This window comes from Dipteris shenzhenensis, chromosome 22, assembly GCF_047967505.1.
Source record: "Dipteris shenzhenensis isolate YYH24624 ecotype China chromosome 22, Dip_SZ_1.0, whole genome shotgun sequence".
In the NCBI taxonomy this organism is placed as follows: domain Eukaryota; kingdom Viridiplantae; phylum Streptophyta; class Polypodiopsida; order Gleicheniales; family Dipteridaceae; genus Dipteris; species Dipteris shenzhenensis.
Window position 1 is genome coordinate 51106265 of NC_141617.1, and position 16496 is coordinate 51122760.

The window sequence follows — 16496 nt, forward strand, 5'->3', positions numbered from 1 at the left end:
AGATACATATTACGGTCGTCCAAGTTCCATGGAGAACTTGACCTTCTATGAATTCTGAAAAAATACAATGTCCAAAAGTCAAAGAAAAAAAACAAAGATAACATAACTATCGTAGATTCTTTCGAAAATTATGTGTATCCATCAACACGGATCGTACGTTTCACAGATTACCACCGTGCTCATCATTTTGAAGGATTTTTTTACAACCTTCTACTAAAGAACGTAAATTTTAGAAATGAGAATGAGCTCATTTATGAAAACAATCATACTCAATCTTACTTCTTAGAATGCCATATCCGAGACCTCATAAAAACAGAAGAAGACATCGAATCTCTTATCGATCAATATTGCAAAGTGCACTTGCTAATAGATCAAAATCGCCACCAACTAACAAACATGATACTCCAAAAAAGCCCATTATGTGTTATTCAGAACTCCTTCATGGCTTCAACCGACCGACCTTCATGAAGATACCAATATACATAACACAACACGCACAAAATTACTTCAAATGATGAACGAGTTCAAGGATTTCGAAAATGCAACTCTTTCTTCTGAACAATAAGAAATTTACGAAAAGATAAATGGATCACCCACAAGACTTCATGTCATTGTGATACTCCTGGTTCAGGAAAGACATTTATGATCAAGTACATTACTTATAATTATGTAAAACAAGGAAAATCAATAGTTCTAGTAGCAACAACAAGAGCTGCTGCAATGAGACTAAGTCGATTAGCAACTACTATCCATCATCAGTTTGCTCTACCAAAGAGACACGATATGTTTCGTGCCTCCTTACTAGTGTCAAACAAACAATACATAGAATTGGAAAATGCAGAAATCATAATAATTGATGAGATGTCAATGATGACATGCCAAACATTAAACACAGTAATCAGACAAGTGTGCAAAACTTGCAAGCAAACAATCTTGTAGCCTTTTAAAAATAAAAAGATGCTCTTATTTGGAGATATGTCCCAGTTGCCTCCAGTATGCAAATGCAAGGTGCAAGAAAATGAATTCTGTAGAAAATGCTATATTGGAAACTCGGGTTTCTGGACAACTGCAACCTTTTCATTCCTTCACACATCAATACGTCACCTGAAAGATCCAACATATAGAATTCTTAAACATAATTAGAATAAGACAACCAACAGTAGAAGAGATTCAGTATTACCTAGGTAATTTAATCATAAGTGATAGTGAAGCAAACGATTTCATTGACAAGGACACAACTATACTGTGCACCCATCAAAAAGACAAACGATACTATAATGAGCTCATACTACATAAGAAATTCAAAGAGCATCAAATTAGAAGTGTCACTATGACATCCAATGCAGATCAAATCTTAGAATTAAAAGAATGGATAGTGGATCCAGACTTCCACTCCATACAACAAATAGCAATAGGAGCGAAAGTGATGATCACAGAAAATATAGATCTCACAATCGGAGCTACAAATGGCGCTATTGCAAGTGTCATATCACTAGAAATAGATAATAACACAAACAACATTTTAAAAATTCATGCCAAGATCTTATCAACAAATGAAAAAATCACACTAAGACGATCAAAACATAAACTGAAGGTATTAAACTCAATATGGTATCACAAAGTAACTTTTCCAATCACACTAGCGTATGCAATTACTGGACACAAGTCACAAGGATGCACACTCAAAGGAAAGGCTCTTGTAGTAATACAAAAATCATTTGCACCAGGACTAACATATGTCATGCTTTCATGAGTCACCACTCGAAAAACCTTAAGAATCTTAAATAAAATCAATCCATCTGACTTCATTCCAATGCTTACATGAACTTTAAAAAAATAGTAATCAATAGAAAATCCTTTTATAAAATATTCATCATTATAAGAGAAAAGAAACGTTTGATATACAAACTAATATGCAAGATCTATCAAAAAACTTATTTGAAGAACAACCAATAATAAAATATGGCAACATCAGACGAGGTACGTTTTCAATACTAAGCATTGTAGTATTTCTTCACATTAGTTTATATTCTAATTTATAATAGATTACTATTTCGCAGATCTTTAATCAATTCAAAAGTAAAGCCCGATTGGCTCAACAAGATCAAGAGAAATCAACAAAAAGAACAAAGGGACAAAATTATTTCTTGTATACAGCTCAAATGCGTCTTGCAAACATGGCTGGAAAGGAACCAAATGAATACATTTATGGATGGAGCACACTGCAAGACCTTAGGGATTTCACGAATAACAATCAACATGAAGTATAACAATGGAAGGCAGAACATGGGGACAAAGACATGAGAGCAAACGGTTAGTAACCCAATTTTATTTATAAAAATTTATTAAAATTTAAATTTTAAAAATACAATAAATAACATATACATAATATCAATTCAAACATAATGCAGGTCTAACTAAGTACATAATTCGAAAAATCACAGAAGAGGACGATATCATTACTCCAATGATGTTGAGAATAGAAGCACAAGCTATAATAAATAAGCACTCAGAAGGAATTTCAGCTTATTGCCTTGAACTTCTAACTTTGGCTACAATGTAAGCTTAGCCGAAACTCATCAAAATAGATCGTAAGACTGGAAATGTCATACTAGCGGAGTTCAACAACATGTTCCAAATAGATTATTAAAAAAAAGCAAAAGAATTGCCATTTACCATAGAAGGTATAACTTCCATTATTGATTTAAATTTTGCAAAAGAAGCATATGGCAAACATTTTGAGTTTTTCCCGACTCCACCAAAGAATAATATATTTCAGCCCCCTACAGGTACATTCTTGACTCCATATCTTAAAATACATACAAACTTCATCTTCTAACACACAAGAAAAACTCATCATACTTCATTTTGCTATTTCAAATAGGAAATCGCGAAGAAGACAAAGAAAAAGGCACAAAAGGCCCATATTACATATATTCTATTCTATGTATTGCTACAGAAAAAAGATATATTGGACAAACTAGAAATCTTGAAAAACGGATAGCACAACACCAAACCAGTCCTCCATTAAAATTGAAACATGATGTTAACAGGTACAAACCGTTCCACTCGAACTTCAAAACAGAAATCCTAGCCACCACAAACTTTAAAAGCAAAGCGGATACACTCGAAGAGAAATACATAACAGAACTCAACACAACCAACTCGAAATATGGCTACAATAACCTCAGTGGAAATCCAGCATCTACAAAAAAATTTTACTTTCTAAAAAATAGAGACATAATCTAGTATATTTAAGTAGAAGCCCATTTTCAATACATGTAAAGGACTTCCTATTTCAAACTATAGTTAAATCATACTCTTGAAGGACTCTTAATTCATAACATATATTACTCAATTTTTTTCGTTTTCAAAGCAATACTACTTTTTTTCAATACACATAAAATAATTCATGTATGAACTGTTATTAAAAAATGCTTATAAAAACGTCATGTTTTTAGTGATATATAACTCTATTTATAACAATTCCAATAATAACTACTTTTAGGTATACTAGATAAATTTTCATGTATTGTTACTCTTATAATAATATTATAGTGTATTTCAAAAAATTCTACTATTATAGTGCTCTTCTTCATATCATAATTAATTCTTCTCAAATTGCAAGTTTACATAAATCTAAGTTCTAAATTCACTTTAACAATCAAGTGAAGATGGAAAATATTATTTAACAATTTTTACAAAATAGCACTAAATTCATTTATATATATTCTAGCTCAATACAGCTACAAACCCGGATCTAGTTGTGAGTTTTGTTTATGCCTTGCCGAGGATGTGCTAGAGCACCTTACTCATGGCCTCCACTTAACCATTCAGCTTTGGATACTTAGTGATCATCATGATTTGTATCATCGAATTGAAGAAGTGAATCCCTTGATTTGACATGATTTCAATCGGGCATCCAAACCTGCATAAGATACTTTCATACAAATAATACATTCTTGTGCTTTGTGACATGTCCTCCTCTAAAGCGTTTGCATTAGCCCATTTAGTGACAGTTATTTGTTGCCATGATGTACTTATTCCCACTTGAATGAGTAGTGATTATGAATAGACCTATGAGATCTAGCCCCTATATTTTTCAATATATTCCTGGAATGTCTCCACCATGAACCTCTAAAATGTTATTTTTGCATTTTTCAACGTGAATGGCATCACTTTTCTTGACTATTCCCCCCATTTTGTAATGTAAGTGGTCTTTCCCCTATCTTCTTCAAGTTATTCCCACTATACTCATCCATTTAACTAATACAAGTTTTGTCTTAATACTTTATCTAGGATACTATCAGTGAAGGGTAGTGGAAAAGAATATTTGATAGTCTATTCATTCAACTTTCTAAAGTCACGCACACCCTCAACTTTGAATTCTTCTTACATACTATGACAATGGGGAACAACTATTTGCTTCAATCTACTACACAAATGACCCTTACACTTAATTGTTTTGTAATATCTTTGTCTCTTCTTGTGAACCTACAATTAGTTCTTTGATTTCTTTCCTTTCAGTGATTCAACCATTGCCCCTATGATTCCATTGACTGATGAGTAGGCTCCCCTTGAATTTTCCTTTATCCTTCTTGGTTTCCAACGATCCCTTTGGAGATGCCTTTTTGGCTCCTCTTCATCCACCGACATCTGTGTTGCCTCTCTTATGGTATCACTTGTAGCTATCAACACAATATTCATTGCTATGAGTAATTTATCTTCTATATCCATAGCATATGCTTCTAAGCATTCTAGATTACACTCCTTTGTGACTTTGCTCTTACCATTGCTATTTGCGCCTCCTTACCTTCATTCTCAATCATGAATTCCCCAATTGTGTACAACTTTTTCTCCTTTCAACCATGGCTATGGAAGTAGCCTTGCTCCCTCTCCACTTTCACCACAATAAATGCCAATATCCATTTATTGTGATGCATACGTCTTTCAACCACCAACCTTAATTCATTAGAGAAAGGTTCTCAACGATATTCATGTTCTAACACAAAAACAAATTGCACATTTCTTCATCAACCTTGAAAAAATCAACTATTTTTGGCATCAATATGGTTTGCAAAATTTAGCTACATCTTGGGAGGAGGAACTGATGGCTAACTAGAACTTCATGTGCATACTTTTGTGATTTATATACAATACAATTTACAAGGGAGTGTTGAGATAGAGTAGATTGCATTGTACTTCGATCTATAGAGATCTAAAAAGGATGCATGGGAAAACCCTAAGCATTATGTTGTCTCTCACCCCTATTCTCCAACAAATGCTACACAACTACCTCTTTGGATCTTACATTACAACATACCCATGGACAAGTTCAAACACATGAAAACTTGCAACCTCCTCCATGATGTTTAGCATCCTCATTTCACCTTGTTTTATGCATGTTGATCGAATACAGGCTAATAAATCAATTTGTTTGAACCAATTATAAATTCCTCCTCCTTTTCACACTAGATTTAGAGGCTCCATCCTCAAGAATGAGTGAAAAATGCATGTGGAATTGGTGGAACAGTTTGATCAAGCGCGTTATTTTCTACACATTTTTCATCAAGGCTAGTCACAATCATAGCACCATTGTTACATTTCAAACTCCTCAGTCATTTGAGGATTTGGTTTATTATTTAAATGTAAAACTGGATCACGTTTCATGAATCTCTTCAGGTATCTTGTTATTGAATGTAAAATTGGATCACATTTCTACTTCTCTTCTGCACCTACATTTGGAGCACATGAAGTACATCGAGGATGCCCGTTGGTGATACGTACGTAAAATGGAAAAGGACTATGTTGAAAAAAAAAAAAGTGCCTTATTAAGTAGCATATTAATCTAGAGGAGACACAAGTGCTATGCTTTTTAACAAGCTTAAGCACCTTATTAACTATATTTGACCTAGAAAGTGCATTCTTAGTGCCTAAGTGGGATCATCTCCTCTATGTTGTGAGGAGACAACGCATAGACTTTGCACACTAAAGAAAGAGGATATCACACCTCTCTTAGCTATATGGAATGTACACTATCTCTTACATAAAATAAAAAATGATATTATTTCTACTAAACCTTCAAAGGGCCCATTAAGAATATTCACACTGACTCCTATCTCTCTATCCCATATACAACATACATACCAAAACACGTGCTAGCATATGTACCTGCGAGTATGACCAACCAATGACCCACACTTTAAACACTCTCCATTATTAGATGGTCTATATATCACATAGAGGTAGATAGGGTTTAGATTCTTTAAACTTTCCACGAGGCAAAAATCTATAGCCTAATCATGAAACAATTAGTTGACTAGCTAGCCAATACCTTCTTCTACATGATGTTGGATGAAATAGTAGTGAATATATCTGTGTTTCAAACTTTCATGATCGCCTAGTTCTTGGCCAACACGATGGCAATCTGGTTAAATTAAAATAGCATTACTAACTTAAACTGCTCCTAGATCCTCTACGAGCCATTGAAGTCAAATGGTTGACACGCACACTCGACAAGTTTGATATACTTAACCTTTATTGCCATGGTTTCTTGCTACTTGTTCGACCAAGACAGAATGAGAATTCTGCATGAATGTGTATCTTGAAATAAATCTACATTTAGGGCCATCTCCCAACCTACATCACAAAATCGTATGAGCTATGGTTCAACATATAAGCCCTCTTTTCAATATCAAAGCTTATGGTTAGTTGCCACACTAAGGTATCAAAAAATCTACTTCATGCCATTTCAATGGTGGTTACATGGCTTCTCTATGTACTAGCTCACATGTTCTAAGCCTACATAGTCATGTCAATGTCATCAAATATATCAACTTGCCAACCATTTGCAGATATAATGTTAGGATCTAAAAATGAAGCAATGTCTAATTTTTGCATTTTATCCCTGACCAACAAACCCTTGTTGCTACTCACGTAAAATTTTTGCATTTTATGCCTGACCCTTGTCCAACAATCCCTAAGAATTTGCCACGTGTTTCGTCTAGAAACGGGGTTTTTATGTATTTTATATGAATTATATATAAAACATAAATAATTATCTTCAAATTCTTCCTCTCTCTTTGAAAAGAGCTCTCAAATACACATATACACATTGAGCACTCTCAAAAGAGTCAAGACATAGGTGACAATCTGTACTGGGCATTTGCCCAATGCACTGGCGTTTCACCCATTTCAGTGAAACATTTCATCTAAAAACGTTTGTAAGTGTTTTGCTTGCTCGAAACGCGTTTATGGGTTACACTGCAACTATCTTGTTGGCATCGTTGAAAATACTTACCAATATCCAATTCCTCTTTATGAGCATCTTCAAAGAGCAACTACTTGGCTCCTGTATAATGGCCGAAAAATAAAAGCTAACTGATTGCCATAATCTCTTAGCAAAAATGCAGCAATGGTGCTCGTGTTACTATTTCTTAGCTTCCATTACAAAAAAACCACCACCTAGTCACTATTTTCTTCATCCTTGAGCTTTAAAACAACGGTTAACCTTGTTTTGATGACATGCAAGAAAACATGATGAGCCATATGTTTGCTTATTTTGTTAGCACAAGAGAACCATCCAATTATTTGGATAATATTGCAGATAAAGTGACAAATTTTAAGAAACGATGGTTAACTACTATTTTTGCAACAATTCCTTGTAGCTTCTAGAAGTAATAAGCAATTTGTGACATGCAGTCTCCTCTCTTAGCCATCATGCATTATACACTCAGGGATTATGGGATAAGAGAGCCTCATAACTATCTAAAAATCCCAAGAGCCTATTCTTTTCTAGCACACCTACATGAGTTTGTCCATTCAAGCATTTCCACAGCTGTTACTAAGCAGCTAGGTTGACAAATCAAGATAACTTCCACACTGGTTTCTGGCCTTTACAAACATGCCAAAGTTACCTTGCAAACCCCTCACATTGGCAAACATACTCCTCTATCATACAAAGAACTTTGCTGGCCTACGATAGTAACACATGTGATCACTGCTTGCAAGTGCATTAGGTGTATAATGTAACATAGGTGGATAGTGAACCCCATTAAAACAATCGCAACAAAAAAAGTAAGCTTGGTATTTAGAGGGTGGAGACTGGGCGTGCTACCCAACCATCACTCTGAATTGTTTATCAAAATTTTGATATCTAACCAAAAGACATACATACACTCCAAAGATTAAGGGCAAATACAAGTTGCTTTCTCTTTTACTCACTTTAGCCCTAGCAGCTCCATGTTACATCTCTCTTTTATTCTACCCTATCCAAGGGCATGCATTTACACCCCAAAAAAAAAAAAACTCATGACCAACGGCCCTGTGCGACCAAAATCGAGCAGGTTACCTTATTTACATATTCCTAGAGCATGTACAATATTAGAGCACTCCCATGCTGTTTGTTATCATGATGCAGTTTTCTGCGGACTTCCTCTAAACATTTGACAGTTTCTGCTTGAGGTACTGCAGTCTTCCAGCTTATAATCATCACTTGACATTCAACAACATTCACTCTATCTTATATATTTACTTGTGTTCAAATTCTTTGACAGGTACTACTGGGCTGATAAATTTCTGAACTCCTATATAGTATATACCTCATTTTGTAACATCATTCCTAACCTTGCCCAATGAGAACAGAAACTTTCAATGTTAATTCTCTTGCATCGCCTTCTGCCCTCGCATATCATATATACTTACTATTGGCATCATTAAAGTTCACTGCATTTTCATTTGACTATGCAATCACCTAGTCAAGTTTTGTTTACCTTAAAGCAGCTGCAAGGAACAATTCCCCTTTCTCTTGCCTGGTATTATTTGGAAGATTTCTCCTCTCAGAGAGAGCATGATTCTGCATGCTCACCTGACTCTAAGAACTAGGGTCCAGCCGCATCAGTGCCAACCTTGTATGTAGTCCTGGGAATAATAAGCAGAGACATTACCACCATTGTATCTAGTCCTGTGGATAATAAGAACAGAATAAGTGAGCAGTCAGCTTTACTACAAAGTAATCTAGAGAGTTAAATTGAATGCAAGACATGACACTATAATTTGAAAACTAAATCTTATAGGGTCCAAAGATGGGACCACACAATTCCTCAAATACATACAAGAGGACAAGCATTGGACACAATTGCAGCCCAGCGTAAGCAAAACAAAACAAAAATAAGCCTTTTTCCCTCGTAATCCAGCAGTAGGCTTTTACCACAGAGTTGAGAATAGAAGAGAAGACATGACAACGTTATTTGGAAAGTATGAATTTACAAAGTACCCACATACTTCATCAAAGACTTACAGAGAAAAAGCATACGCCATAATTACAGCCAAAATTGAGCAAGAGAATAAAAATTAAAATGCAAGCCCCTTGTCAACCCTGCAGGGAGCTGTGAGCCATAATTGTTGGGAACATTCCAGTGTATCCTGTTGTAGACAATCCAATTAAGACTCCATACGTATTGCTGTCAGTAAGGCCCATAAAATTGATTGTCAGACCTCATTGGTTTTTCTCATTAACCAAGTTGTGAACAACCCTAACAAGCTTAAAAACGACACCTACAAAAGATCCTCATCCTTGGACCTTAATAACCTGCCCCCAGGGTGAACATCAAAGACCAAGACATCCTCGTCTCAACCTCCTCGAAGTCCTATGACCTGAAGTGGGATACCTAACATTATAAAAGCCCCAAGCTACGCAAAGCAATGGTGTGGTCTGTCATTTGGCTATCTTTGCCTCGGGCTGCGAGTATCCCTCCATTGGATCACTCTCTCCTCATTTCTAAGTGCTCTCCTCCTCGTAAGAGCACTTCTTTTGCTGTAATTCTCATTTCCAGCCCTCATTTGCTCGCATTCAAACCCTATCATTGCTGTCCTTTCGGGCTACATCATTGGGTAAGCTGTTGTTGCATTGGCTCTTTCCAATTTCTGCTTCATTTGCATTTTGGAAAGGCCTCGTGATGCCTTGGGAAATCTTCCCAAGCTTCAAAGCTTATGCCTGCAAGAAGAAGGGCAGGATGTTTATGTTGGATGTGGACATGCCTAAATTGAGTGCAACAATGGTTGCTTGATAGCAAAAGGGAAGAAGAAGGGCAGGATGTTTACGTTGGATGTGGACATGCCTAAATTGAGTGCAGCAATGTTTGCACATGGGACCGGTGTAGTTGCAGATACCTCCATTGCAACCAAACCAGTATACCTCCGATGTGGATCCAGAATCGAACAAGACTGAAGTCAAGAATTGGATTGAGCTGTTTGGGCTGATTGGGGCTCATGACAAGCTTGATAGCACCAATAATCCCACGTGGTCATACATGATGGGACATGCTTGGTTGCCAAGAATCTATGGCATATTGTTTCAGGTTCTAAGACCAGGCCTACACCCACTGCTACTTCTGGTGATACACCTATAGTCTCTGCTTTTTCAGGTGATGGTTATAATGCTACTGCTAGGACATCTGCACCTCCTGCACCAGGTGCTTTGCCTCCTTCACAGGAGCAAATTCAATGGGATGGTCGTGATACCAAAGCACATGCCTTGATTGCTCTTTCAGTGAAACGGATTATTCTTCCTCATATTCGGTCTTGCAAGACAGCTAAGCAAGCATGGGATCAGCTTGCATCTTTGTATCACGTGCGGAATGAGGGGAGGGTTGCCTATCTCCGCAAGCAATTGAAAGATTTGAAGCTTGATGAGGGTGGTAACATGGATGCCTATCCAAGGGTAGAATAGAAGGAGAGACCGAAATGCAAGTACCTCCCCTTGTGCCCATAGCAGGCGACCAGAAGGTATGTCCTGAAAGAAGTTTGCCAAACTTAGAGCAATCACTGGCATCCAATGTGTGTTCCTGGATAAAAAGGATATCAATAGCACCTCCAATGACACCTAGATGAAGCTGATTCCGGATCAGCTGCCTACGGCGATGGTGTGGAGCTCCGCCTAGGCCCTGTATATTCCAGCTGACTATCCTCATCGATAGAAGGATGCTTACCCGACTTAGTAGAGGAGACCAGCTTCCCCTGGGCCGAAACACTCCTGCTGAGGACAGGAAACTCAACAGGTGAAAGGATCCCCACACCTGTTGAGGGAGAGGCCCTATCAAAAGGAATCCCAATGACCGGGACCCCTAAGGTGGAGGGTACAAACTCCTCATCATCCATGAAAGTCACCGAATCTACCAATGCCGAAAAAGAGTTCTTGAGAAGCAGGTCTGGCCGAGGAGTGTGAAGAAGACCTGCACTCGTGGAAGATGGAGGAGAAGAACCTGACAGGCCTCTATCAACAGAACTAGAGCTGGGGACTGAGGAGGCCTGTGGCTGGGCTGAAGAGGAATCTGGAGTCCTCATCTATGCATGCATTCCCTCGGTCGTCCTGACTGTGGCAGGAACACTCTGTGGGAAAGAAGTATCGGTAGCCCCCTCATGATCAAAAACCAAAGTGACTGGGGCTGATACTGGTGCATCTAAAGACCTCTCCTGATGTGGAACTGTAGTGTCTGGGGCTGCAGCAACATCTACCTCTAGACTCTAGATGGCGTCTATCTGAACCGGATCAAAGGTCTCCTCCTGAGGTAAGGGAGCCGCTCTGATCACTCTCCATCGTGATACTGGGTGTGCTGCGGGCTTTAGGCGCCCTATTGCCCCTGGTGATCCTGGAGTGCGTGAAGCAGGGCGCCCTGCTGCTCCTGGTGGTCCTGGAGTGCGTGGTATAGGGCACTGGGGAGGTGGAGTCAGGGTAGTACGTGAAGGAGCTGCACCAGAAGACCTCTTAGGTCTTTTTCTCGAGACAATGACCCTAACTCGAGGCACCCCATCCGCTCTGACTGCTTTTGCCGAGGAAGAAGGCATGTCAGGAAGGGGGGGGATCTCAGTGACCACTCCGAATGTGGCTCCGATAGTGGCAAGAAGTAGATGATAGACCAAAAGAAGACCAGGAAATCTAATGAACAGTGACGTGACTTGGCTGTCCTCCTCGATTGGATCGAAGCCCAAGGTGTAGGGCAAAAGAAAAATCATTCTCGAACCCAAAGCCAAAGGATTAGCTTTGAGAACAAGGGCTGTGGACTCGTGGGAGTCAAAAACCACTTGGAAGAAACCACGTTCCAAAAGTCGAATATCTCTGAGATGTGGGGAGAGATCTCCTGGTAACGTCGCCAGCATCCTGTGATCTGGAAGGATGTGACTCAAAGATGTGGGCAAAAAGTGATGTGGAGCCCTCTAGTTCCACATCTTTCTTGAGCTGCTGCAACTTGTCTTCTGAAAAAATGACGGATCTCGCCGCCGGTGGAAGTGGATGAAGATTGGCTGAGTAGGGATCCATTCACCAATCGATGTGAAAAGGCCGATTCAACACTGAAAAAGTTTCGTCCGTGAAACTGCTGCTCAGGACGCTCTGGAACACGGGCGCTGGAGGAAGGAGAACATGAGAGGGTAGGATAGAGAGGAAGAGGAAGAGAGGAGGCAAGGATTCAGCAGTGGGGTGGAGGAGGGGGGCGGGGGAGAGGAGGCACGGGGAGGCGGAGGGGAGCTGCGGGTTAGGAAGGGAGGGGGCGGGGGGGGGAGGGGCCTAGCTAGGAGGGAGAGGGTGGGCGGGGGAGAGGAAAGGAGGGAGCGGCGCGCAGGGGAGGGGGCTGCCAAGGGGGAGAGGGAAGGCGGGTAGGCAGGCGGGGCGGAGAGGGTGGGCGGGGGAGGAGGGGGCGGGGGGGCTGGCGGGTGGAGGAGAGGGAGGGCAGGGAGAAGGAAGGGGAGCGGGAGGGTGAGGGAGGAGGGAGAGGGGGCTGGCGAGGAGGGAGAGGGTGAGGGAGGAAGGGAGGGGGCTGGCAGGGAGGGAGAGGGTGGGCGGGGGAGAGGAAAGGAGGGGGCAGGGAGGGAGAGGGTGGGAGGGGGCAGGGGTGGAGGAGGGGGGGGGGGGGGGGGGGCTGGCGGGTGGAGGAGAGGGAGGGCGGGGAGGAGAAAGGGGAGCGGGAGGGTGAGGGAGGAGGGAGAGGGGGCTGGCGAGGCAAGAGGGAGAGGAGTAGCAAGGGGAGGGAGAGGGGGGGCAGCGAGGGTGAGGGAGTGGGAGAGGGGGCTGGCTGAGAGAGGAGAGAAGGGGAGGCAGCAGCTCACAACTCCCATGATTTGAAGGTCAACCTGGGTAAAACCAAGGTTATGATCTTCAATACATCTCGAGCCGTCATGCGCCAAGAGCAGTTCACATTTGATGGGTCACCTATTCATATAGTTTCATCATATACATATCTGGGGGTTGTCTTCCCTGAGCCCATCTTCACTATAAGACCCATGATGCAAGCACCCTTGGGCAGAGGATACGCATCATTGGCCAGACCAGAGAGGCAGTGCTTCTGCTCACACTTCCAGGATCCACAGACCAAGGAGCTGATGTATGACTCCTTGGTCCGCCCAGCGGGCATGTATGGCAGCTCTTGTTGGGGGCCAAATCTATCCGATATAGAGTGGGCACGGGTGGAGCGACTACAGGTGCTCATGCTATCACGGATGATTTGCAGTAAGCCACCAGTTTCTCACCAGATCATATAGGCTGAGTTTGGGTCATCTCCACTATAGCTAGATGCTGCATTTTAGGTTATCACATATCAGTACCGAGTCAGAGAGTATGGGGATTACCCTTCCGGACGCAGGAGGCTGCCATGGTTGGCATTGTCTTCCTCTATGACACTCTCAGCAGGAGGTGACCAGAGATGCTGGTATGCACGCATAGAGAGATGGTTTGAGAGGTTGGGACTCCACATGAAGAGACTCCTTCCCTTCCAGTACAATTTGGATGCTCCTTTCTCCCCCCTCATGTCACACAATGTCAACCAAGTGATCCGTGAGGATCTCTTACAGCTACACACATTTCGGACCTGGTTGGTGGCACCGAGCGAACTCCCAATGAAGCTTAGCTTCTACACGGATCACTGCTTACGTATCACAGATGAGGGTTTCATTGATCCACCAGGGTACACCTGGATCCACTTACCCCACTCATTGAGAATCTCTATTGGGCAGTTCTGAGTCTCTTCACATAGACTTCGTATAGAGAGCGGCAGGGCAAAGCGTCTACTTAGGGAGAGGCGCTTATGCACATTATGCGATATGCAGGAGGTTGAGACAGAGGAGCGCTTCATCTTCAGGTGTCCAATCTATTATGAGATCCGCATGCGTTTCTATTGTCTCTTCAAAGATAGTTATGGGGCTATGTCCCGATTCCTCTCCTATCCAGATCAGAGATAATTGGCAAGCTTCATTCATGAGGTAGTTAGGCACCACGAGAGGATACTTCGATCACAGAGACAGGAGCAGACTTCTTCCTTGGCAGACCCCTCCCAGAGCTCTATCACGGAATTCTTTCAACCATATCTCCTGGACCCCCCCCCCCCCCCCCGAGACGAGACCTCGACATGATCGGGACTCAGAGCCAATGACTCAACAACTCAGACAGACGGTAGACGCACAGATTACACTCGGGGATATCACCTCCATGTTCACCATCAGGGCCCGTCAAGTGGCCGACAACACTCTATCGCCAATTTCCTGCCTCTAGTGCCTCATCCATCTAGGATGTCCTAATGAGGATGATGATGATGATGTGACTGATTTGTAGTTCAATCACCAACATGACTATGTTGTACTTAGTACTTAGAACAATCATTCTACATTATTTTTACATTATGCATTGGTGTGGATGCTCGTTTAGTAGCTTCACCCTCACAGCTTGATTGTACCAAGGTTTCACAGTCTCATAGACCCATCGGTCTTTCAAAGATTTTAATAATCTCTCTCTCTCTCTCTCTCTCTCTCTCTCTCTCTCTCTCTGTGGATTGCCTTGGATGTGTCAATGATGAGGAGGGGTACAAAGGAGACGAAAAAATCACATGCCTCAAGAAGGGGATACCGCAAGTTGAATGGGATGAAAATGGCATCAATTGTATCACTCAAAAAGATACTTAAGTGTAGGTTTATTCCAGAGAAAGAAAGAAAGAAAGAAAGAAAGATATATTAACATCCACGGGAGACCTCATGGGTCTATGGGACAAAGTGCACAGAAAAGCGAACTCATACAAGCCTCAATGGGCTGAAGCAAAGGGTACGCTAGGACCCTTGCTGAGTACTAATCTATGCTAACAAAATCATAATCATAATCATAATCATAATCATATCAATCAATCTATCTAGGTGCTGGGACGAAACCAAATCCTGGTACAGTGATGGCTCTCTAGTGGGCTGCAAAAATATCTCGTATCTGCGTCTGTCAAGCTGTCTCGCACTGCGGTGGGGGTGCGGTCTCCTCACTCTCTGGACTCTCTGGGCTATGTCTAGAGTGACCCCTCGTCTCTGTCAGTCTCCCCTGAGGAAAGATGTGATAGGTCAGACGTCAATAGAGTGTACTCTGGGGGCTCTCTGTCACACGTGGCCTCTGCGTCCCTCTCTTGACGGTACTGTGCCGGCTGCTCATCCAAACTACTCTCATATCCACTAGCTCCTCTTCCTCCACTCCACTGTGTCCGGGGGCTAACTCAAATGTATAGAAGCCTGTGACGTGCTACTGTGCCCGGTCACCCTCTATGTCCTGTAGTGGTCTGACCATCCCCTGTTGCTCTCTGATCTGTCGTAGAAGCGCCTCCCTGTGACACCGCATCTCCATCAAATAAAGCCCGATACAGACCTAGTCATAGAAATGGATCAGTCGTGACAAAGTACCGGAGCCATTCCCCTCTAGGTAGAGACAGTGGTAGCGTCCCCGAATCTCGTAGTTGGCTGGGCAAACACAAAGAAAATGCTTCTCTGTCTCAAATGCCCCCATCGTACATAGCGTGCAGACCCGCTGCTCTCTAGGTATACCCACTGCTCTCCTTGCCTCAACCCTCAGCTGATGGGATGAAACCCGCATCTGACCAATGGCAATCCTCCGTGCATGAGATACTCCTCTATCCTCGAGATACTGGGGTCTGATAATGAATCCCTCCTCTAATACTCTCAAGAAGTGGTTGCGATAAAACTGGGTCTTGATTGGGAGTTCCTGGTCCTCCCCCAAGTCCGGGATGTGTGAAGCTGGAGGAGGTCTAACCGTATGATACGGTTGATCTCATCTCGCGAGATCGACTCGGAAGGTGCATCCATGCTGTACTAAAAGGGGGGAAGCCTATCCATCTGGATACCGTGCCTGGCAAGCCATGTAGATATGCGTGCATACCATGTGTTTGCCCTGCTCTCTGCAAGTCATCTGGATGACTCTAGGGCCAACCTCGGAAGTCCCCAATGGGGTAAGTCTCACACTCAGTGGATGAAAGTCACTGTCTGAAAGATGGCATCAACCTGGAGAGGTGTCATGGCAAACTCTGCCTGTACTATCTCATGTGGAACTGAGGGCTTCCATCGGATCATCCTGGATCCCATCGTCACCTATAGCCGCTCCTCCAGTCTGTCCTCAAAAGATCGCACCCCCCAAAAGGTACTGCATACATGACAGTCGGCCGCACTAGTGTGTTGAGAAGCCAGCC

The 16496-nt window shown here is 41.9% G+C and overlaps 1 protein-coding gene across 3 annotated transcripts in view; it reads right to left on the minus strand.

Annotated features, from left to right (window-relative positions):
• Nucleotides 1–8184: 8184 nt before the first annotated feature.
• Nucleotides 8185–16496, minus strand: part of LOC147888257 (DDT domain-containing protein DDR4-like) — a 74905-nt gene continuing 66593 nt past the window's right edge. For 2 of the 3 annotated variants that reach the window (XR_015543147.1, XM_087393828.1), the window contains exon 12: nt 8185–8962. The gene's annotated coding sequence lies outside the window, so the exon portion shown is untranslated. The remainder of the gene's footprint in view (nt 8963–16496) is intronic. The other variant, XR_015543148.1, reaches the window with a different exon arrangement.